The 24,234-nt window shown below is 45.3% G+C and overlaps 1 protein-coding gene and 1 pseudogene across 1 annotated transcript in view; one reads left to right on the top strand and one right to left on the bottom strand.

Annotated features, from left to right (window-relative positions):
• The window catches only part of FHIP1B (FHF complex subunit HOOK interacting protein 1B), a 486,169-nt gene that overhangs the window by 5,250 nt on the left and 456,685 nt on the right, over nucleotides 1-24,234 (top strand). The window lies entirely within an intron of this gene.
• Nucleotides 11,008-11,741, bottom strand: LOC146806253 (ER membrane protein complex subunit 3 pseudogene; annotated as a pseudogene).

Raw genomic sequence — 24,234 nt, 5'->3', positions numbered from 1 at the left:
CACTGTTCTCTAGGGCAGTGCTGCACCTAGCACTACTCTCTAAGGCAGTGACCAACCTAACCACAATTCCTACAAAATTGACACAAACCACATAATACTGACCTGTGCAGCACTGCATCCCCACCTAGAACTGCTCCCTACTACTTGTGCACCTCATGCATTACACCATCTTAAGACTGCTCTCTGCAGCCCTGAACCGCCTAATGCTGATCACTTTACTACATCACTTGGCACTGCTCTCTCCTGACCACGCTAACACTGATCTCTGGGTCACTGGGTCACTGGGTCACTGCGACACTTAACACTGTTCTCCATGCTTGATACTGGCAGGCCTGCTCCATTCACTTCTGTCACCTGCGACACTGCACGACATAGCAAAGTTCTATTTGGCATTGTCACCTAATCTTGAGACGTGTGTCTTTATATGACCACTATGCCTCATCCAGTACCCTGCTCAGCGTTGCGTCCAGGGTTGTGCCACCCCCTCAGTGCCGTGTGCAGGGCTGCGCCACCCCCCCCCCTCCCTCAGCGCCCCATCTTGGCCTGCGCTATCCCCCCTCAGAGCCGCGTCCAGGACTGCGCAACTCCTGGGTGCTGCGTCCAGGGATGCGCACTCCCCCCTACCCCCTTCCTCCAGTGCTGGCGTCCTGCTCTCCAGTGTCATATCCAGGGCTGTACTCTTACTTTAGTGTTGCATACAGTAATGCACCCTCTCTTCAGTGTTGCATCCTGTCTCGCTCCCTCCCTCCAGTGCCATGTCCTGCACTGCACCCTCTGTGTTGCTTCTAGTACTGAGCCCTCCACTGTGTTGCTTTGAGCACTGTACTTTCGAATCACAGCATGGACTCTCACCCCATTCAGTAATACTGTTAAGCTATATCATATCGGGCTGCCATCTTCCCTGCTTCCCCCAGCGCTGCTTTCTGTTTGGCTGGATGGTGGGAGGGAGTTATTAATGATGTATAATAATAGACTGTTACCGTTGCAATGTGTGGCAACAAGTGTTTTGTTTTTTTAAACCGGTTCTCAGAGCCCGAATAACATGAAACTTGTGGGCAGCTGAACAGCGAGTAAGTGCATACTGTTCTCTGCACTGGTGGAATAAGGTGGCACCCTTACCCAATGCCAAACCCCATCTTGGCGTCTCCTGTTCCCACTCTGCCAGCACCAGGAGTCTGCTGTGATTGAGCAGCTATGCACACAAGCAGAGGTTGTCATGCATGTGCCCTGCTAGAGGACAATGTGAAAAAGGATAAACGTTTAACTGTATCCTAGATAAGAAATGAACATGCTTTAGTTGGTGTAGTCTTCAGTAAGCAGAGTGATGAGTTGGTGCTGTCAAGCAGAAGACGCAGGATTTAGTGGTCAGCGGAGGCTATGCAGGAGATGCTAACTTTCTTAGTAACCGGCAGAATATGCAGTGTTTGTTGATGAGAAGATGCAGCTTGCTGGTAAGTGTCAGAGAATGCTGTTTGGAGGTGGGAATTGGAAGATGCTGTATTTGGTTCGCTTCAGAGGTTGCTGTGTTTTCTAGGGTCAGAGGATACAGGATTTGGTTTAGGGTCAGAGAGTCTTGTGCTTGGTTGAGGGCCAGAGGATGCTGAAACCGTTCTGTAGACCTGTGGTGGCCCACATAATCACTGTGGTACGGTGATATGATTCTTGGAAAACTACAGACTGCTTGTTTGGGGGCCTTTTATTTAAGAGTTACTTGCCCATTGTTGAGGACAGTAACCGTTTTTAAAGGCACCCTAACTCATGTTTGCAGCTCAGGTCTACATGGAGTCGAGGGTCTTTAACAACCATTATTGCCCAAGTCAGAAAGGCTCCAAGGCTTTTAGAATAATCTGCCCTTTGATGTGAACATTCTACCAGCCCTTATGGGCTCTGAGTCACTTCAATGTCTTCAATAGGGTTCTGAACATGCCCGTGGTCTAATAATTATATGTGATGGTTCATTGAGCTAACCCTTCACTGCAGAGACTGGAGTTTAACTCAAAGAGCACAACAGGTTTCTATCCGGGTGGATCACTCTTATGAACTGCAATGTATCCCTTTGTAATGCATTAAGAGACTGAGCTGTCTTGCTAGTTGAAGGCTGTATTGGCGAAATGCTTCTATTTACTTAGCCTGACTTTTTGAAGGCCCTTCCGTAGACTCCGCACCTGTGGCTCCGACTCCTCTCCTGGCTGCTTTTCTAAGCGCTGTGCCACAAGCTTTGTTTCCCATCATTAGGTTGAAATGATCCCTCCAGTGTCTGCCTGTGTCTTGGGAGACAGGCTGGCAGCTGTCTTACAAACAGTACAATGGATTGTGACTGTTGTAACTTCTATTACTCTGCCAGATGTGGAGGGATTACATGCATGCTGGCAGGTGTTATGTGAAAGTGAGTAGTGGTTACTCATTTCAGACATGAACTCACAAGGATTTTTTTCCATTTTAATCGAGCACTGGGGACTTCATCCCATGCATGATACAACTCATGCAGCGGCTGAATTAGTGGACTTTTTTTTAATGGTTATTATCTTAACCTAAATGTGTTCTGTTTCACCATGTCGGTTGTCTTGCCTGCTAAATAGATATGGTTTTATAATCTCTGAGCTGAGTTGTGGACGGTTAATTCACTGTGATGAGTTCCTCTTCAACGAGTTCCGTCTGTAACTCTTTCCTACATTTGCGGTCTTTATGGATATGAGCCTGTTGTTCCAGATCCTGGGTGCATAGGTGGAAAAGGTCTCTGTTCCGTTCTTATGCTATCTACTTGTAATGATTCACATTCTCATACAACATTTCTTTAAAACCAGGCCTATTGGCATTGCCAATGCTTCTGTGCTAAGATTATGAGGGCCGAACAAGTAAAGCCAACGAAGTTCCCTCAGGATTGGCGTGGGTAGCTTTCATGCAAATCAGAAAAGTACAGACCCAAAACTAAACTTAGACCCAAAACTGAACCACAGACACATCACACAAAGTAAAAACTTGCTTAGCGGGGTCAGACGGTGCCATGTTTACTTGGGAGCCGGAGGATAAAGCATCATCTACTAAAATCATCAAAAGTGATATACTTTAAATATAGAAATTGCTTTTCAGATACTTCTTACACATAATAGGGTGATGAGAGAGGACGGATGATGGTGCTTTTTTTTAGAGCGCATTCCATAGAAAGCTATCAACAAATACTCATAGGAGGGAGGTGTTATCAAAATTATAGTGTCTGTGTCACTATGGTCTTTGCCTTTTCTTAAGGAAGCTTCATTTAATGGGTTGGATCTTCTGATCTTTCTTGCTGCCTTAAAGATGGTCAGAGTTCTGTGTATTCTGGGATGTGTAATAGGAAGACATTGTGATTTTTTTGTTTCATATTCGTTATCCCTTATTTTCTTGAAATATGCCTCAAGGAAAGCAGTACTTTTTTTCATGGTGTTGGGGAAGGCACATAGATGTTCTTCGCTGATTCCCGTCCCTTCTCTTAAGATTTCAAACAGCTTGCTAGTTTGTTTTCAGGTATCTGTTATTTGTATGGTGCGGCAGGCCTTTTGAGTCCCCTGTACTACCATGTGGTATTGCCTCCTGAGGAAGCCCTAGTGGGCTTATAAAGATTGATTCATTGCTTCCCTTCAGCTTTTTTTCAAGAGTTGACCTTCTTTCTTGTTTCTTGTTCTAATACATCTTTTTATTTGGTTTTGTTTGTATGCATGCAACAAGAATCCAATTACTATATATATTTAGTTTGTTCCTTGTCTTTCAGCAGTAGTCGCTGTGTGGGTCTCTAATCCATACAATCCTAGAAGAGTGGAATATGTAGCACTAAATATTATAACGGATATTCCTTGACTCGTAATGATCCACCCAATTTCCCCATACCGCTTGGTGTCTGTGAGGGCAGACCCTGGCCACGTATATTGTTTTGTTTTTTCCAATTGGCGGCATCTGCCCATTCCACGTTTCCATTATATCAAGCTGGCGGGTGCCTCTTGCCTTCAAATCTGAGCTACGTCTCTCTTGGCCAGTCTTAGCCTGAGTCGCAGTAGGATCTTCTCAGCTCTTGTGAAGCCCTCGTCCTTTAGTATGTTTGAAAGTGGTAGCTTCAGATTAGGATCTAAATGACATTTTGGTATTCCCTGAAATGTTGTAAAATTCTCCTCCCTGAAGGGCCTATGATAGGGACAGGTCCAGACTGTGAGGAGGAAGTCCCTTATCTCAGCACTGCACTGCAGATATTCTACTCCTAGGTCCCTTTGGAAGCCCCAGAGCCACTTGGGAGTTAAGTATACGCTGTATGTGTTTACTGTGTGCAAAGTGGTACCAGCAATGTGAGTTGGGCGCTTGATTATGTGAATAAATCCTAGGGGGCTCAGGTGTGAGCTCCGTCAAAGGCGTATTTGTTGTGAGGTGTATCCACTTAACCATTAAAATCTCCCATCAGGAGGATCTTCTGCTGCAGGGCTTGGGCCGGTCTTGGGGGTTGGAATGGTTCAGCAGATAAAATACTGTTCTATTTTCTTTCAGTTTGTCTATTCTATATATGTGATACCCATCATGTGGGATAATGTGCAAAAAATCATTAATACTTTTAATATCGGTGATATTATTCCAATTATTATTGGACATCCATAAATATTCAAGATTGATACTGTAGTGTTTTAGTCATCTTAACAATTATTTGTGCAAAATACATATGTATTATTTATCCAAAATCATTTAATACAAAGAGATTTCATATGCCCCCGTGGATGTACAGACACTTCCCCCATGCTTGATTTCTGTAAGAAATTAGCAGAGTGGTGGGGAAAGGGGGCGTGGCCTGCTATGACAGCTTCGCAATCCCGCTGTGTGGGATTTACTGGAGGTAATAGGAGGGGTAGTTGGCCCCCACAGTTGACCTGGGGGCCTACTACCCCTCCTGTTACATCCAGTAAGTCCTACACAGTCGGATTGCTAAGAGGTCTTCAGAGGCCATACTCACCTTTCTCCACCACTCTGCAAACGTGCATCCTGGCACAGTACTGGTTGGAGAATGAAGTCTATTTTACTCCTGAGGGACTTTTGCGGTCAAGTAGCCCTCCTGGTACCTCCTGTAAGTCCTACGCTGTGTAATTCCTGAGCGCTGGTCAGAGGCCCAGGCACTTTCTGCACCACTGTGCAAACACGACTACTACCTTATAGTTAGAAATTATTATTTTGAAAACCTTAGAAATTCACTGAAAAAAACATAGGTTTCAGGGACGTTATAGTTAGAAATTAGCATTTAAAAAACCTTGGACCAGTGATGTCATTTGAGATGTCATCAGTGATGTCACTGACCATGTCATGAGTGATGTAATTTATATGTGACGTCATCAGCAGTGCATTGCGGGGGTGCGAGTTATAGTTAGCTCAACTAACTTGAACGGCCTAATTTCTCTGGTTTTGTACGAGTGAAATGTCCAACTAACTATAACGTCCCTCAAACCTGTGTTATATATGTGTGTATACATATATATGTGTGTGCGTGTGTATATATATATATGTGTGTGTGTGTGTGTAATATTGGGATAGGGGCTGATGCACATCAGACCACACTCCTCCCTAGGACCCCCCCCCCCCCCCAACCATTCTTCCTCCTGGGAAAAGATGAGAGGATTGACACACATTGTGCCCCCCAGAGAGATGGGACAGCAATCCCACTGGATGCCAGGGATATATATTTTTTTCAAAATGATATGGCTCTGGTCGATGCTGACGTTAGGCCGCCTACTTCTGCCCCTCCCAGGTGCCTAGACCATCTCCCACAGCAAGAGAGAGGAAGTGGGTGCATTGGTACTGTGCTGAGAGTGCACATCCCTGCAGGAGGAGCATTGCTGCAGCATAAAACCAGCGTGCATTGTTTCTGAAGATCATGGGGAGGGGCCCAGGGAGCTGGCCATGATACAATCACTCACACACAAAGACCTCGTTGAAAAGCTCTGCTGGTTGCCATTGTTTCCCAGCTTCCACACGTCTCGTCGAGTGGATGGAGCAATTAGCAGCATAATGTGGCCTGCCTGGGCTTTGCTTGACCAGGACTCTTTGTGTACAGAGATGGCAGGGCTGGGCATCCGGCTGCGGACATTGGCCCTTCAGTGCTGAGTGTGGAGGGCTGTGCTCTTAATGGACCTCTTCAAAGGCGAGCAGAACAAATGAAGATAATGAACTCTGCTGGGTCATGGCAGCCTCCAGCCTCACAGACCGCACACTGCCTCCATTGTGGGGAGCACAGTTTCTGTAGTAAGTGGTCTTTGAATGGGCTGTCACGTGGAAGGCGAAAGCCCGGAGATGCCAGTCTGACCACAATCCTTTTAACTGAATACTGCAGCACTTAAGTCAGGACCACAGATCCTAATGGAGCACTTGCCTCACTTCTTGGAAATACTAGGCAGTAACACACCGCATTACTTAGGTGGGTTAAATGCATGCTGCACAGATCTTTGCATTCCACTGGGTCCTCCTCCAGATGTTTATCCGATGCAAGCATCAGCTATTGCTATCTCTTAGACCCCCCCCCCGCCCCCCCCCCCCACAACTCAGTGCTGTGTTTTTTTTTTTTTTTTAAATGTTTGGGGGACACAACTTCAATCCTGCCAAAGTTTATCAAGGCCAGATTTGTGTAATTTCTTTTCTCACATGTTTGGGTACTAAAGGGTCTCAGGGTGTGTTGACTCCCTTAAAGGGAACCAAGGAAATGGCCTAAATATTGGCAATTTGTTTTTTAGGGGGGAAAGGGGGTGACAAATGTTGTGCAAGAAAGTGTGTATTTTGTTCTAAAAAGTGTTATCAACAAGAGGTTTGCTGTCTGACATCACATCCTTCTGATGTATAGAAAATCATTACCATGGCATTGAAATGGTTAACAGTAAGCCCTAATCTTTGGCCCGGTGAAACATACAGTTAAAATGTGCCTTAAATTGTTTATTATTATTAATATATTATTATGTCTGGGCAATAAAGGGCACAGTCAGCAATTAGAGAATTTATTTCATATACTGCTAGAATTAAGTGAGACAGAACTCTTTTACTCATTTAATGAGTGACTAGTGAGGACTTCGGCACGCGTACACCGCCACCAGGTTGCCTTTTTTACTGGTCTCTAGACTCATTGGTTTGTTATCAGTTAAGCTCCTTAACGTAGACTTCCTGCTGTTGAGGTCCGCACCGCTCCCCTGCTTCAGCTGGCCAGGTAGACTCCTTTCCAAAGCAGCCCCTGGACTCTGCTCTAGCAAGTAGCTGCTCACTTTCAGGTGATGCCCCTCGCCTTTGGGAGGCTGGCTGTCAGTGACACTAGCCATGGAGATTAAGAGTTTCCCTGTTACCTTTACAGTCAGTGAGATATCCTGCAGTCTTTTGAGGACCTGTTGGCCTCTTTCGTCTAGTGCTATTCCAGATAGGACATATTGATTATTATTGATTATACTGGTCGGTGTTCTCAAACCAGATTGAGGCAGTTTGCTTAGCTTAGCTCACGTGTCCCTCCTTCACAGAGCAGACACACAGACTCCGAAGCACAATGAGGAGGGAATCCCTCACTCCTGACAGCCTTCAGCCTATGGGAGTAGTAAAAAGTAGACCCTGACAGAGGAGGTCATCCTGTGCTACAAAGCAGACCGCTGTCCCCACCTAACCACACACTTTGTCTATTCTTATGGGAAAGCTCAACAAGGAGCAATCAGACAGACCACTTCTGAAAGGTAACTGCTACATTTCTATTGGAAGCTCCGTCTCTATTCTTCACAGCCCAGTGCAAAGTCCTGCTAACATTTAAGAATCCCTGTTCTGATTTGTGCTTGACTTTGAACCAGCACTACTAGCCTTTTGGGGTGGTCATTGCATGTGAGTGACACTTCCCCTGCTTTTAATTGGTAGAGGAGAGATAGAACTGATACTCCTTCGACCTTGGTACTGAGAGTGCCATACATAAGAGGGGACCATTTGGCTGCTATGTGAATGACTGTTTCCTAGTCCTTCCACCCTCCAATTGGCTGGTAGGAAGAGGCAGTACAACATGCCTTACCCATTTTCTGTTACAATGGCAGTAAAGGCTTTTAAAGTACTGAAGAAATGAAACTCCATTTCCATGTTTTTCCTTGATAGAATTGATTCCTTTATTGTCCGTGGTGGCATCACCGTGCTTGACTAATGTAATGATGCACTTGCCAGTGTGAGCCCTAGACTTTCGGGCCATAGGAAACTGCAGCACCAAATTTGGATTCATGATAGTAAGTGATTTTGCAGTTTCCTCCAACAAAATCGTAAGTGCATGTAGGGTGCTGTCTGTTAGTACTTATTCATCGGGATACATTGGGAGCGGTTGGACTTTTCCTTTCGTGGGTTCTTGAGATATCTTCTGAACCTTTTACCAGAACATAGATTGAGAAGGGACGAGTGAGAGTCCATGGTTGCCTCTTCTTTACTGCGCTGACCTGGAGTCCCAAACCCTGATGGGTTCAGGTTCCTCCATATGAATTCCTGATTGTAAGTCTTACTTACACAGTTGTGTGATGCACTTTGACCCATATCCTTTTCCTGCGAAGAGTGTCCAAAGCTTTGCTGTTGCCCATGAAAGCCAGATACAGCAACCGGTCGTCTCGCAACAGAGAGGTGAGACAAGGAGCTCATTGATTCTAGCACTGTTAAATTACCTTCCTTTCGCCAATCTTGGAGACCTAGCAATATTTCGGCATATTTTTCTGATCAATATCAATTCGGCTTATGGGACGATAATTCTTTTTTCAGCTCCTGCACGCTGCTTTTATTTTTTTAATCTGTGTGTGCACAGCTTCTCTCTGGTGAAATTCCTGCTTCTTGTGGTTTTTTTTTAATACATTATGTGTTTGTGCATGTCTCAGTATGTGCTCTACGTCCATATTCTAGCCCTTTGGTGGTTGTTGCCCAAGTGCGACATTGGGAAACGTGTGACAAGTTCTACCCAGATAGCATCGTTTGAATCACAAAAACGTGACCAAAGGGCACAAAATGAAGAAGTGGCTGCCCAGCAGCGTTATTGCATTCGCCTCTGTACCATGTGGCGCTCTCTCAGAGAGTGTCCTTGTAGCTGGTATAATTAAAAGGCATAATCAGTCTGTGGTTAGTGACAATCCGTAACTGCATCAACCGTGCAACTCCGTGTTTCAGGAAGGTGCTGATCTGAGAGCCCTCTGCACCAGACCCAACTAAGATGACATCCTACATGCCCCGTCTACACTCCAGCTCTTCCCAGACTGATTGATAAGGCGGCTTGTGTTGTGCTGTTCCCACCACAAAGCACCGATGGGAGATGCACTGAAGAAAAGCGAGACTACCTACAAACATTAAACTGTGCAGGTCCCAGAAGAATGGAAGGCTGCTTATTCCGGACCTTTAAGGAGGATTAGAAAGCTGCTGCTCTGGCCCCAGATTGCTAACTTTCTACTTGTGGTCTAACAGATAAGCTCTCTCTACCCAAAGCCCTGGGCCCAGTGACCCTAAGAACCAGAAGGTCTGTATGCGTAGTGAGAGGAGGGTGAACAAAGGTCCATTTGAAGTCTCTTCAGTGCCACCCAAGTACAGATAATTTCTAGGTCGTCCTCCGCAAACGGTGGTGGTTAAAAAGACCAGGGCACGAGCTAAAATGAGTGAAGTGCCCGCCGCCCTCTGGGGTAGTCATCCAGAAGAATAAGTAGGTGCGTGCCGTGGCAGATATTGGATTTAAGGATCGAGACATTCCATGGCTCGGGGCTCACTAGCATCATCTTCTAGTTAAGGTGATCATGGTTAGCACATCATGAGTTTCCTCCCGGGAGCTTCATTTGGTTCCCCATGGCAACCGTTGCTATAAATATGTGCCCTACTTTTGGCTCTGCTTGTCACCTATTGCCATTGATACCCAGTATATACTCTTATGGTCCATTCATTATAGACTGTTGTGAGAACAAGAAGCGGCGTGGTCATATTTGGACGTTCAGCAAATTGGTTAAAATAAATAAGGGTGCAATGGTCTCAGCAAAACTTTAGATGTTTTCAACGCCAGCAGGCTTTCGAATGGTATTGCAAACACTTTCTGGCTACTACCAAAATTTCATTACAGTAGTCATCATTTTTTTCTTCTTTTTTCTAGTATGCATTATTTTAAAATCTTGTTTTTCTCTGCATGATGTTCGTATAACGTCAATAGTTGTCCATAATATCTTTGTGTAGATGGTGACAAAGTCAACTTGAAAATATTTGGTTTGTCTAAATTGCTTATTTTACAGAATGGCATAAATGTGGTCCATTAGTTAACTCTGTCTCAATTTGAATTCACAGCTGTTTAGAATTATTAGACTTTAAGCCACTTACTTCTCTCAAATCCCCAGCAACTATATATTTGTTGTAGTGCGCTCAGAGACCCACTGTGCAGCTGCAGGCTGGATTGAAGACAGATTAGTAATTCTGTCAGATGTGCTTTGCTTGGGAGAGACTGAGCTGGAAGAAACCGCCGCTGTAAATTGATGAAATACTGATGGAGGAATACAGATGAGACGAGTATGTACGATTGGGGTCTCGGAGAATAGGTCACTCCATGACTTCTGCAAATCTATCAAATCCCGCAATTCTACCTTCCCCAGGGGATTCACCTACCAGTGTTGCCCGAAAATATAAACGGGCTATGAATGGTGTACAGACCCCTTTGAAATCACGGAAGGAAAGGTTCTGACTTTTGTCGTGGAATGGCCGGAAGATAGGAGATGAATGGGTCCAACTTATGGGAGAGGGCATTCCTTGGCGTAGACCAAAGAAGGTCTGATGTCCTTGTGTGCTTGTCAGGCTGCACACCAAAGCACAGACAGACTTGGCCCCAAATGTATTGCTGGTTGATCAGGCAGTGTTTTGAAGGGACAATTCAGAGGTACAGGCACCCTCCTATTCTTGTGTGCTTTGAATGTGTGGGATAAAGAAGGGGAAACAGGACGGAGTATCTGTTTTGCTTCCTGGTTTTGTGACACTGTTTTAATGGGCAGTGGCGAGACCATAGCCTTAAATGGTAACAGCAAGCTTCCGACTGTGAGCCCTCTCAAAGTCCAAGTCATTGACTTTAGTTCCTCTTCCACGCTCTCCAGAGCCCACTAATGATCATCAGTTTGAGTCTTCCCACTCTGCCTGAAACTTTTTGCCCCTATTAGCTGGTTCTGTATGATGGACTCGGGTCATCAGCATTGTCCTTTCTAAGGACCAGGTTGTACGTGCTGCAGAGGCTAAAACGTTGAGAGAGTACTGCAAAGGCTGAACTTGCTCTGGATACGTCTAGGGAAAGCAGCTCAATCCCATGCTGAAGCATCGGCTGAAAGTGAAGGGTCAGCGGTAAAGGAACCTTTGTGGTCACAAACCCAGAGAAGGCCCAGTTGACTCATCAGGATCATGGTGAACACAGTGGGAAGATTACCTTTCATCATCTCGGTCACCACTGTCATAAGGTACCTGGCAGTGACATTCCTCTTTGTCTTCTTGAAACATCCAGTCTCCACATTGTTGTGGTATTGCTTCCTCATCACCATGGCCTGCTTAGGGATGTACTATCCATTCTCCCAGAAACAGTTGTTTTGGGAGTAAGATCTGGCTGTCAGGACGGCATCCAGCTCCACTTTATCTTCACAATGCAGTATCTGGGTTCTGTAGTGTCGGCTAAGTTCCACAAAAAAGGTAATGAAGACTATAGGCAACACCACTCTGAGCCACATACTGGAGTGCAGGATCAGTTTGACGGCCACCATTTATTTATTTGAAAAGTTTTATAAAGCGCGAATAAGACCCAGATCGGGTATCAGAGCGCTGTACAAAGAGGACAATTAGCGTTGCCCTGAGGAGACTGTAAAAGTACAATGCAAAAAAGGTAGCATAGGGGGAACCAGGTGAAGGCCCTACTAGACGAGGCTGTGCAGTTTAAGCTGCGCACTATGCCCCAAGAACAATACAGTACATTTCGAATCGAGTACATATTTCAAAACATATAGAGAAAATGATTGTCAGGCATACATTACAACTCACAAAGTAAAAATGTATTGTCAAGCACTCGAGGAAAGTGATTATCACATGACATAGAAGCTATTGCTGCTGAAGTTCTTCCAAAAGTAGCCATTTGACTTGTTTCTTGAATGAAGCAGTTGAGGGGTTGGCTCTGATTTCCGTCGGTAGGGCATTCCAGAATCTTGGAGCCAGCCCTGAGAAGGAGCGATTGTAACTTTTTTTTTTTTTTTTTTATTTGGGTGGTTTCAGGAGTAAGGTATTGGAGCTTCTTAAATTTTCGACTGGAATCAGAGAGATCGAGTTTCTTTGCCAGGTAAATGGGGCTATTGCGATGGATAGCTTTATGTGTCAGACATGCTATCTTGAAGCGGATCCTTGCTTCAATGGGAAACCAGTTAAGTTGAGTTAGGTCAGGTGTAATAAGATCATGTTTTCTGGAGCCAGTGATTAGTCTGGCAGAAGCATTCAGAGAAGCTCTTAGAGAAGCTAACCTTGCTTTAGGAAGCCCTGCTAGGTTTACCAAGCCATATTCTACTTGCGAGATAACAAGGGATTGGACTGCTGACTGGATGTACTCAGGAGGTAGGAAAGGTTTGATTTTCCTGAGCATGTTGAGCTGATGATTGGCACTCTTAGTAGTGGCACTGATGTGTCCTTGCATGTTTAGATATTTGTCTATGATGACACCTAAAGAGCGGGTGGAGTCCACCACGTGCGGGTCGCAGTTGAGTGCAGAGATATTTTTGATCCAATTTTGCAATGGGGTCTCTTGTTTGCGGGGTGTAATCGGGAGAAATTCTGTTTTGAGGGAGTTTAGTAACAGATGGTTATGTGTTAGCCATTGTTGAGTTTTTTGGAGCGCTCCATTAAGAGTTTTAATGTCATCTGGAGAGGAGATCTTCAAATACAGTTGAGTATCGTCCGTGTACATATGGTATTGAATATTTGACCCATTCAGAATAGCAGTCAGCGGTTCCATGAAGAGATTGAAGAGCGTAGGCGAGAGTGCGGATCACTGAGGTAGCCCAATAGTGACCGGGGTGCTTGCAGCCAAAGATAGGTTGACTTTGATTCTCTGTGCTCGGTTGTGCAGGAAGGAGGAGAACCAGTTTAAAACAGGGCCAGATAGTTCCATCCTATATTGCAGAAGATTAATCAAGTTATGTTTAATAGTGTCAAAAGCAGAGGACAAGTCCAGAAGAATTAAGACAAGGCGTATCTTGGTCTAGAGCTCTCAAGGCGTCATCCACAATGTGCGTTAGGGCTGTTTCTGTACTATGACCTGGTCTAAAGCCTGACTGATGTCAGTCTATCAGCTGAAACTTCTTGATGTGTTTGCATAGCTGTGTGTGAACGCATTTCTTGAGCAACTTCGCTAAAGACATGATGCTGGTGATCGGCCGGTAGTTATTAGGGTCTGTTAGGTCTGCATTGGGCTTCATGGGGATAGGTGTAACTTGCCCCATTTTAAGGCAGTCGGGAATCCTCCCCTGTAAGAGAGATTGTTGGATGATCTTGGACCAGAGAGGCAGAATGGCTGGGTTGAGGTCTTTGAGTAGCATAGCGGGGAGTGGATCACTGAAATGGTTGGATGGTTTAAGAGATGCCGATGAATGTGATACCTCCTCCAAGTCCGGGAGTATGAAGGTGTTCCAGTAGGCATTGTTTTTGTGTGTGTACTCAGTGGGGTAAGGCAGAGCACTCACTGCTTCAGGTACTGTCAAACCCAGGGAGCTCATCGACAGCGGGTTAGCGGCGGCACGTTGCAGCTCCCGATCAATACTCCTAGACTTTTCTGAAAAGTGCGCTGAGAAGTCTTCTTCACTGGAACCAGTGGTTTTTATTGCAGAAGTAAGATTAGCCTGTTGTTTGATGATATCAAACTGTTTTTAGGACAGTTTTTAGCGCTGTCAAGCTGAGCTCTGAAATAATCTGATTTAACAATGCGAATGTGTTTGTTATAAGAGCTTCTCTTCTTCCTTAACTGTTTGAGACTAGAAGTGGAGGGGGCATTTTTCGAATGTCTCTCAGAGAGCCTTAAATTGCGTCTTTCATCATTAAGGGCACCATTGAACCAAGGTTTGGATTGTTTGCAAGGAATCCTTTTGAGTTGCTTCGGGGCTGCAGAGTCTAGAATGTTTGTCATTGAGTTGACGTAGTCATCTGTCAACTCTTCCATGATCCCTTTTCACTCAACTGCTACCATTGGACTATACAGCAATCGTCACAGTCTGCATCCTAGTACTGGAAGCAATAAACTTTACCACTGCCCTTTTACCCTGATGATGGCCCCATCCCAAGTGACTCGCACAATAATGCACTAAACGTGGGCAGTTACAGCTGTTGTGCCACCGCCCTTGGCCCCTTGGTTTTGTTAGAATGGATTTATCCCTTTTCAGCTTCTTTAGGGTGACAACTACCCTTTTCTCCCTCTGCAACTTCCCTGCACTTGCCTTTATTTTTTTATGGACAAGGATTATCCCTGTGTCGTCCGTTGTTCTTGTCTTCTTTCCTCTGTCTGCCTCCTCCATGTTCGCTCCCACGTCCTTCTCCATTTAAACCGCTTGTGTCAAGGATTTTCTTTCTCTTTTACTACCAGCTCTATAGCAGTAACGCTTACTGTCTTCCCGCAGTGTCTTTTTCTAACATCTACACTCCTTGCATCTGTCTTGTGGCTCCTGCCCTGTTCTTCCTTGCTGCGCAAGTAACCGTAGAAATAGGAATCAGATCACTGTAACCCATTCCTTTTGGCCTATCTAGTCGATTTTCCTTTTCCATTTCTTAATTTAGTTTCACAGACCTCCAAATACATTTTTGTGTTGATCAGAAGTTTTATGTACATTTTACTGAATTTTAGTTTGAATCCAGACAAAGAATTCTATATTTTTTTGGGTCCAGTCAAATGTGACTTTTCCTCGGGTACCGCCTCAGTCTGCCTTGTCCCACCAACTGCAGTCTTTATCATTTAAATAAACTAGTGACCCTCACTGACCCGCTTCAGTATCAGTTCTGCCCTTGGTACATGAATGTTCCGGTGCTGTCCCTCATGTCAGTCCCACAGCCAGCGATTTGTAGTATGGGAACATCAGCTGGGGACCTTTAGCAATAGCTCTTGTTCCGTCAGTAAGATGGTAGGGTACTAGTATCCACTTGCAGTCTGTTTTAAACTCTGAAGATAATGCATTCTGGTGTTTCCTTTCTTGTATTTGTTTTGCTGGCCCCTATATAACACACCTATAAAAGCAAAAAAGTGATGGGTGGAATGCTTTAATTAATCTCAACCATTGGTAATTACGTGGGCCGCGCTCGTGTCAATCAGGGTTTTTACCCACTTATTAGTTTATGACACTGTATTCCATTAGGTACAGTCCAGCTTGAGCTGCTGGGCCCCACCCCTCTACAAGAGAACACAATCGACCACCAACATAATGTAGCAAAACCAGGTCTGCATATAACTGGTCTCTGCTTAGAGTGACACAGTGGGTAGAAAAAAAGTTAGACCCGAATGCAGTTCAGAGCGATCTCTAGTGGCAGAGATGTAGTCCAACATTCATTGTATTACTTTGTTGCTTGTTGTATTACATTTAGCAGAAACCAATAGTCTGAGAAATCTCCTGTCATTACTGGGGCTCAGATTGGTTGCACCTCAAACCTTTCAAATCACCAAGCTGCTTAAATTGTGGTGGCCAGACTAAGCTTAACACTCATGTATCGAAGGGTGGAGAGATCAGGGATTGTAGTTCAGAATAGGTAGAAACTAAAATCATAAAAAATGACAGTTAATTTAAAAAAAAAGAAGAAAAAAACGAATTTAACTGGGTTGTTTTATTTGAGCAAACCTGGGATCAGAAATATGGTGGATGATATATGCATGCATTGAAATCCATAAAACTTTAACATAAAAAAAGGTCTAATTGGTGAGCTGCCATTGTTGGTGACATTGCTGCCTGTGGGTTACCCCAGGTTAGGCTGGGCCACTTGCTCTGATTGTGGTGTCTGCACTGTACACTATTGTTCCTTTCAGTCCAGGTCCAGACACAGGTTTCCTTCTCCACTGTAATTGGTTATTCTCTGCTCCTTTGTTTCGGGAGTAAAAAGCTAGATAATTTCTGAAAAGAATGAAAGGCGTTAATGGTGAAGCGGTCCTCCTCATACCTCCCACGTACTACATACCTGTCGGCACCTGTTCGGGGGTCACGGGTTTGGCAGAGGTTTCTGGGTCCCAACTGTTGTTGAACACCTTTTACCGCTGCTGTCTGAGACCTGGCTTATTATGATCCTGCTGACTGAATACCAAGTTCATTCCTAGCATGTGACCATAAGTGGTAGCAAGGCAAGCAGTCCAAGGCTTCTCTGGGAGGTAGTGTTGTGCAGACACTCGGAACTCAACAGTTATGCAGCCAACACAATAACTATTGTCCATCCCAATGCTTCTTTTTGTGAAACAGAGAAGTACCTTAATGCACAATGGTACACAAAGACCCAATCCAGGCATAAGGCTTTACACATGCTCTACTGGGATTTTGAGACTGAACGAATCGGGCATATCGTAAGTTCTGGTGCAGGCCCACTGTGAAATGCGTCAGTAGATTACTTGGTTCTGTCACCCCTAGGTAGGTCAGTCCTTACAAATGTCCCAGCGCTGAGTCTTCAAAGTTATGGCTTTGTCCCAACCCAGTTTAGTGCATGAGGCACTTGTGAGACGTCAGCAGTTCCTGGCTTTACATGGGAATTGATTCTTGGATGTGATGAGCGTGTGTCTGGGGTTCTAGAGTTGGATGTAGGGCAGCCCGCCTTCTTCACTTCTCTCACCTCGCCATGCATTGATAGGCAGCTCTAATGGCCGCTTTTGTTCTACCTCGGTACTCCGCTGGCGTGGGGGCATGTTGTGTGGACAACCTGCAGGTCGCCAATCAGCACCAGGCACTTGGCAATGATGTCGCATGGAGGGGGATCAGAGCGGTTTCTCTTAACCTGTTGATGTTAGTGGTCATGGTTACTCCAAACTGTAGATGTCTCTGGTCTTAGTCGCGTGTACCTATAGATCTTTCTGGTCACAGTCGCTTACTGCTGCAGGTGCTCCGGATAAAGGCGCTCTTCGCTGCAGAATATTCAGGCGGATCGCCACATCCGCGGTCTCATGATGAACAGGTTACTTGAGGTTAGGTTGGGGAGGCTTGAAGACCCTTTCCAAGTCTGTGCTGGTGACACTCCCCATCACAGTCTGCAGTGCCTGAGGAAGCTACTGTGCTGTTCGACACAGCGGCTGGCCAGCTTCATGTTGCTTCACTATTGGGTCTTGTGCTCCTTCCCTCCTTTCAGCAGGCCAACCGCTCCAAGGTCTCAGACAGACCAACAGCTCCTCTCAGAAATATTTCAGGCTTCATGTAGTGTGATGATGTGTCCCCTCTTCTGGGAGACTGGCTGTATTACACAGCAGCCTTAAATCTCAGGAGGTGTTTTTGAGTGTAACAGCAATGAAAAAACTGAAATCAATTGGGAAACTTTAGCCCTCACTTTTTAAATCCTCTTTCAGACCGGGGATGCTGATTCCACTCTCAAACTGTCTATTCCTGCTCCATAGAACAGACTTTTGGCCTGATTTAGAAGTCTGCGGAGGGAATACTCCGTCACTAACGTGATGGATATTCCGTCCGGCCTATTACGATGCCCATAAGATAGAATGTGATCGTAAGATGGCAGATGGAGTATCCGTCGCGTCTGTTACGGTGTGTTCCCCTCCGCCGACTTCTAAATTCGGCCCTTAATATTGGTATCTGGTATGGGTCTTCTCAGCAAGATTTGACAAGAGGCGCCTCCACTGGAGCATCCACAACACAACCAGCAGCACAATCGTGTGTAGCTCTGCACCGGTCTGTTGGCACTTTTGGGTGGAGCAGTTGGGGAAGACAAAAGGTTTGAATGTTTATGAACTATACACAACGCACAGTGGCAAAAAGTACAAAGTACATACAAAAACTAGCCCCACTATATTCCAATCAGAAATCTCACGTGAGCTACCAGATCACCAAGAGGATTTCCAATTGAGTACTAACACTTGGAGGCTGATGTGGAACACTCTGACCCTGACCTTGAGGGCACCACTCGTCTATGGGTGCATCTGAAAACTGGAACAACTCTGACTAGGATATGACTGGATCTCAGAATTATTGGAGGAGAGTGAAAAATATTGGCCATGGTTCAGACTTCGTAGTCACGTGTGATCCTTGTAAGCCATAAATTGTGAAGGAGCCATAAAGCAGCACACAGCACTTTGTAAAACATCTAAATATTTAAAGAGAGAAGCACATATAACTGGACATAATCTGATATGGTGTGTCGCAAACAGACCAGACTAGGCTGTGAGGGTGGTAGGAAAGGGAAGCATTGCCCCCTGGGAATTGGAGGTGTAGGTGGCGCTGTGCTCACACGGTGCTGCCAGATATCTGCAAAGTGGAGGTAGTACGTGCAAACCAAACACAAACAAGCGGTACTCTGCAGATAGGTCTAAGAGCTCTTGAGGGCTGTTCCAGATGAGATCAGCCCGGTGCCGGATATACAATTGGCACAAATGCTTCGACCTGGGAGAGCCATTCTAGATAGAACATTGCTTTAGCTGAGCTTTTAGTTGAGTGGAAAGGCAACGATTGCTCATCTATGCAGCAATCCCTCGTTTCTGGTAACTGAGAAGAGCCGCATCCTCGGGCAACGAGCCACAGCTTTTCAAAAATAGTCAGCAGCAGCGGGATGCTGCCCTGGCATGTTGTTCCAGACGAGTGGTAGGCTCAAAATAAAGCCACATGGAACAGAGTTAGTAAACAGTGACGGTGTCTGGCTCCCGCCAAAAGCTCTGACTCAAAAACTGGCTCCACAACAGCTGTTCGTATAGCTGCACAACAGCCAATACATTTTTTCTGCACAGCTTGAGAGATGGGGGGGGCCCAGAATCCTACAGGGAAACGTATACTGGGGTCAAGCAAGGCTCCCTTCCTCGTCTTTTTGTGGCTTTGTGTTTAACTCTGCACCTAGTTTCTTGTAAGTGCAGCTTTCCGCAAATATTCTAGGGCAGTTTGTAAACTAGCCTCAGATCCTAGTTTCTGGAGATTGATGCTGTCTCCAAATTTTCGAGAATTGTGGTTGAAATGGTAAATTAGCCTTGGAGGAAATGTACCTGTTCCCTAAATAGTCTATGGCTGGAGTTAAGTAGTACATTTGCCTCACATCCTACTTTGTGGAAACTTGCACTTTGCCCAAATAGCCTCATGTTGGGAAATGTACAAAATCCTGTTCATCGTTTTCCATTCTACTGGAGGACAGAGCAGCAGCGTCCAGGTTTGTACTAAAACTTCAATGTAGTTGAGTCTATGATTGCTTCTTTGGTGGGATGGTTCGCTCTACTCAGAGGTTCTTCCAGAGTTTCTGTTAGATGCACAGCCCTGTGGCAACCTGTTGCTGTTGTGAACCCTCCAGCTGTTGACATATCTTGCCTGTCTACAGCGGACATGGTCTTTGCCACCTAGAGTGGTTTCCATCAACACTTGGATTCTAAGTCAATAGAGATGCTATGCTGATGATGCACGTTTTTTGTCTGCACCTTACGTGGCCTCTTGCTTCTCTAAATTAACCCTCCTTCATTCGTTTGTCATCATTGTGAGGTCCGCTGATTGTTTTTTTTATTAGAGCGGGCCTCTTTTAAATATAAATGTATGTTTCACTGCTTTGGAAGGCTTGTTAGAAATGTAGCATTAAGCTACATTTTCTGTCTTCTGTTTCTCTGCTGAGATCAACTTGATAATTGTTGCTAAATATTCAGCAATGCTTTTAATTTAGAGATTATGGGCCAGATGTACAAACATTATGAATACCGATTTCCAAATTGCCATTCTCTTCGAATCGCAATTAGGAAATCGGTATTTCTGAGTATGAAATTCTCTTGAGTTTAATTAGCGATTCCTAGTGGGTCGCGTATGTACCTACCTCATGCATATTAAAGAGGTGGGTCGCCCATTAGGAATCGCAGCCATCACAGGGATGGCGGCCTGCTGAGGTCAGCAGACCACCATGCCTATTATTGCTTTTTAATGAAGCAATCTTTTTCTTTTTAAAATGGAGCCTGTTTTCCTTAAATGAAAACATCATGCGTTGAAAAAGACAAAAAAATGAAACTTTGCAGTTTCATTTTTTTAACATTCTCAAAGTAGGAGGGGTCCCCAAAGGGAATCGGTATTTGGTAGCAAACTCAAAATTCGATTAGCTAACAAGTTACCAAATCACAATTTGCCTTTTGTACATTGTAAAAGCTTTATTGCAAATGGGCCGTTTGCGACCACATAGAAGATTTGTACACCTGGCTGTGTATCTTCAGTCACTACAAAAAAAATTAAAAATATGTACGAGTGCACTGACTAGAAAACATGCCTGGGGAGGTATGCCTACTCTGATTGCATTCAGACCCCAAGCGACAGGGTACACCTCCACAGCAGACCCCAGTTTGGGCAGTTGGTTAGAAGACAAACGCACCCACTCACTAGACCCTGCAGAGACAACCCATGTACATATCAGCCTCACTTGCATTTATATGACTCATCACAAGGGTCTGTAGGGTAGAGCCTGCTACACTCCTTCATGCCCACAACATCCCCCCAAGGAGCCCCTCCCGTTTGGACAAGCATGAACCGCAAACCAACGGTGCCCAAAGCGGAAAGAAACCATGTGGGATAAGTTAACATTATGTGCATCAGATAAATGCCTGTATACCACTTTTTAAAATGTAGGCTGCCTCCTGTTCCATTACGTGGTGCCCCGTGCTCTGGATAGTTGGTGTCCCTATCTGCTAAGCATGTTTGTGTGTTCCTGTTCCTGGGGTGCTGTCTTGATGAGAGTGAAGGCAAATTGTCATTGTTCCTTAGCTACCCGAATAGAATAGATGAACTGTCAGCAGGGCTTTTTGCCTTTTGAAGAATGTGATGTTAGTGGCATTAGCAGCAACTGTTACCTGTGATCATGCCTCCTGTATATAACCATCTCTGGAGTCCCTGGTTGCGTGATATTAGCGGCATTAGCTGCTATGTTGAGTGTGTTCCGCCTTGTATAAATACCTCCTCTAGAGTCGCTGGTTAAGTGATGTTAGTGGCATTAGCTGTTGGCTGTGTTCATGCCTCATGTGCATTACCACCCCTGGAGTCCCTGGTTACTTGATGTTAGCGCCATTAGATGTTTCTGTTGGCTATGTTCTTGCCTTGTGTACATTACTACCTCTGGAATCCCTGGTTACGGATGTTTTAGGCCCCACAGGGTTCGGACCATGGCAACCCGTCTGGCGTCAGGATGCTGCCTCCTCATTACTATATAAGGTCTTCTCCAAGATCTGTGCAGCCTACATTGAGGAGATATCCAGTTCACCTAATTGTGTGTATTTATGTCCGTAACCGCAGCCCTACTACCCACTCCTGAATGTATAAGACAAAGTATATACAGTTAATATTCCTTGGAATGTAAAACGTAAGTGACCAAACCGTAAATGTAAAATGTAGAACATTCTAATGTGTGTCGAGGGCAGTCTAGACAAGGGATGGATTCAAAAGAGCAGGTTTTCTCATCAGAGTAGGTCTCCTGTTCCTGAGCAGCAGGGTAACTACATAGAGCACAGGTAGAGAGGCATGTACCCCGCTGCTGGGGCAGGCCTGGATTGCTGGACAGTGTCCGTGGTGGGCACTGTTCTTACCACCGGTGTGCCAGGGCCTCGGGTGTCTTTGGCGCTCCAGTTGGTTCACCAAGTTACTCCCTTTGTACACTTGACTCTCAAGAGACAACGCCACCAGACAAGGTTTGGTTCCTTACACACTGTATGATATCACACTCCCAATCCAGTCAGAAATATATCTTTTCAAAATAGGGATTTTATTAACATGTTTGAAGGATCCTCAGTGAAATAGTAAGAAACCACACAAACAGACTCTCCTAGCTCCTTCTGGGACTGATATACAATCTCAAATGATAGCGCTAAAACACTATAATTTGTGTATCTTTTGTGTTATCCTAATGGCTCTTGCACCATCCTGCACTTGCAGGATGTTCAGAAGTGGCCAGTAGGACTGCGATTACGTACATAAATGCATACAGTGCAGTGAGCATGAGCTCTATGTATCCTTGTCTGGGGCATCCAACGAGAAGAATAAAGCGCCACCTTTCTCATCCTCCAGAATTGTGTCGTGTGTGCGATTGCTTTAATTAATCCGTGCGAGTGCTGCCTGGAGGCAAGGTCTTGGAGCAGAGACATGCAGCAGGGAATGGAGTCTGCATGCAGCAGGTCATGGCTGGCACCTCGTAGTGTGATTGTGCCGGACCCTCACCAATGACGAGAGAAGCTGATGATGCATTGAGGGCAGTGTAGCTTCATTCTCCCCTGCATACTGCCAGACTTTAAGTAACCATATGCTATTTCCCTGCCATTTGCAATAATAAATGTGTAAATATTGCCAATTTTGCCTAGGTCCGTCTTAATTATTGTAAGGAAAGGATCTTTATTGCATGATCACCCTTTCTCCCCCCCCACTGTTTTTAGGTCTCGCCTGACTTAGGCTGCGCACATGCGCAGTCTCGCTGGCGAGATTGAATGATTTAGGGTATTTCTGTAAAGGGCATTAAGCCCCGCCCCTCTTTTCCATTGGCTGGCGTCACCGTTTATGCTAAACGGTGGCCAGCCATTGGAAAAGAGCTGTTGGTGACGTATTTGCTCGGCTTTCTGAGCCGTCCCATTTGGACGGGCTCGTCTGCCTTCCTTACGTCGTGAAAGCTTTCTTATCTTTATGGGGCCATGTGTTTCAAACACATGGCCCCATAAAGACAAGAAAGCTTTCACTACGGGCGAAAGTGAAAGCGGACCGTGCTTGTTCTTATTTTGTCTGTGTTTCACGTCTTGGTCTCTGATTTCCGTCTTCTGCAGCCCACACACTCGGTGCTCACGTTCTAAAACTGCACTGTCTTCACTTCCACCTTGTCCCCAATTCTAGTTTATCCTACACCCTTTTACATCATTGTGTATGTGCCCTGGGCCATTTCACCGAGGGTCACTGACCGACGCAAAGGCATGTTTTGCGTCGCTGTCTAGCCCGCCACGCTTTAACTGTGTGCAATTTCCTCTGCCTTACCATCTTACCTACGTTTGGATCGTTCTTCGATTCTCGCTGAAAGAAAGGTGGAGAACGGCTCGGGCCACCTGGACTTGGGTGATGGGTGGCAGGCCGCAACCCGGAAGGATTTATTTTCCCGGTGTTCCCCCGTCTGTCGATGCCTCCGGAAGTGCCTCTGGAAACACCGCTCATTTCCGTGTCCGCTCCGCACCGCGAAATTTCACTTCATGGCAGATGCAAACGGTTAAAAAACAGGAACATTAGACTTGGGGACGCGGGGTTCCCTTTTTTGCCCCCCACACCAACAAAAGGAGAAAAGGGACGTAAACAATCAAAAACACTCGCAAAAGCGCGGCGGTCTGCAACGGATGGTGTTCCGCGGCAAAGGCACTTGTGTTTTGGACCTATTGTGCCATTATTTGCCAACCATTTCTCAGGGTTTTGCACAGGTTTGGAAAACATTTTGCAGTTTTCCGGCCACGAACGATGCCATCTATTTCCAGAACCTCGGGTAGAAAAGAACATTTAACCCTTAAACAGAAAAAAACAAGAAATGGTGTGAAGTAACATACATGCTAATAGACACGATTCCGGCTGGAGACTCCCGTTTTAAGAAGGCGAAGTAGCTTTATTTTATCTGTCTTCCGCCGCCTGAAATTGCCTCTGCTTCAGTGGCAGTCAATGGGAAACATTAATTCCCCCGATTTTATATTTTGAAAATCCTCCACCTTCTAGAAATTTTGGCATGTATGATATTAATTACGTGAATGAACATTGCTTGTTTACAGAAAGCATGCAGCAACTATCCCACCCACCGTCGTAAAATGTCACATCACAAGCATGTCGATGCCTTGTCAGGGGTAGTAAGCGCTATGTATATGCAATTACATTTACGGCGCATAGCTCTCATGCACACACAAAGGGGAAAAGAAAGGGCAGCAAAATGAATACGGGAAACACATATATATGCAGGTACTACATATTTTCCCTCCTTTTGAAATAAATGAATGCACCACATAGTACTTAAATCTTGAAGGAGATGCAGCATTCCTATTGGCACGGCTAGAACCAGCGGAAACCAAGGTATTACAACGATCACGTTCACTCA

The sequence above is a fragment of the Triturus cristatus genome, chromosome 8, assembly GCF_964204655.1.
Source record: "Triturus cristatus chromosome 8, aTriCri1.1, whole genome shotgun sequence".
Lineage (NCBI taxonomy): Eukaryota > Metazoa > Chordata > Amphibia > Caudata > Salamandridae > Triturus > Triturus cristatus.
This window is presented reverse-complemented; position numbering and strand designations above follow the sequence as displayed.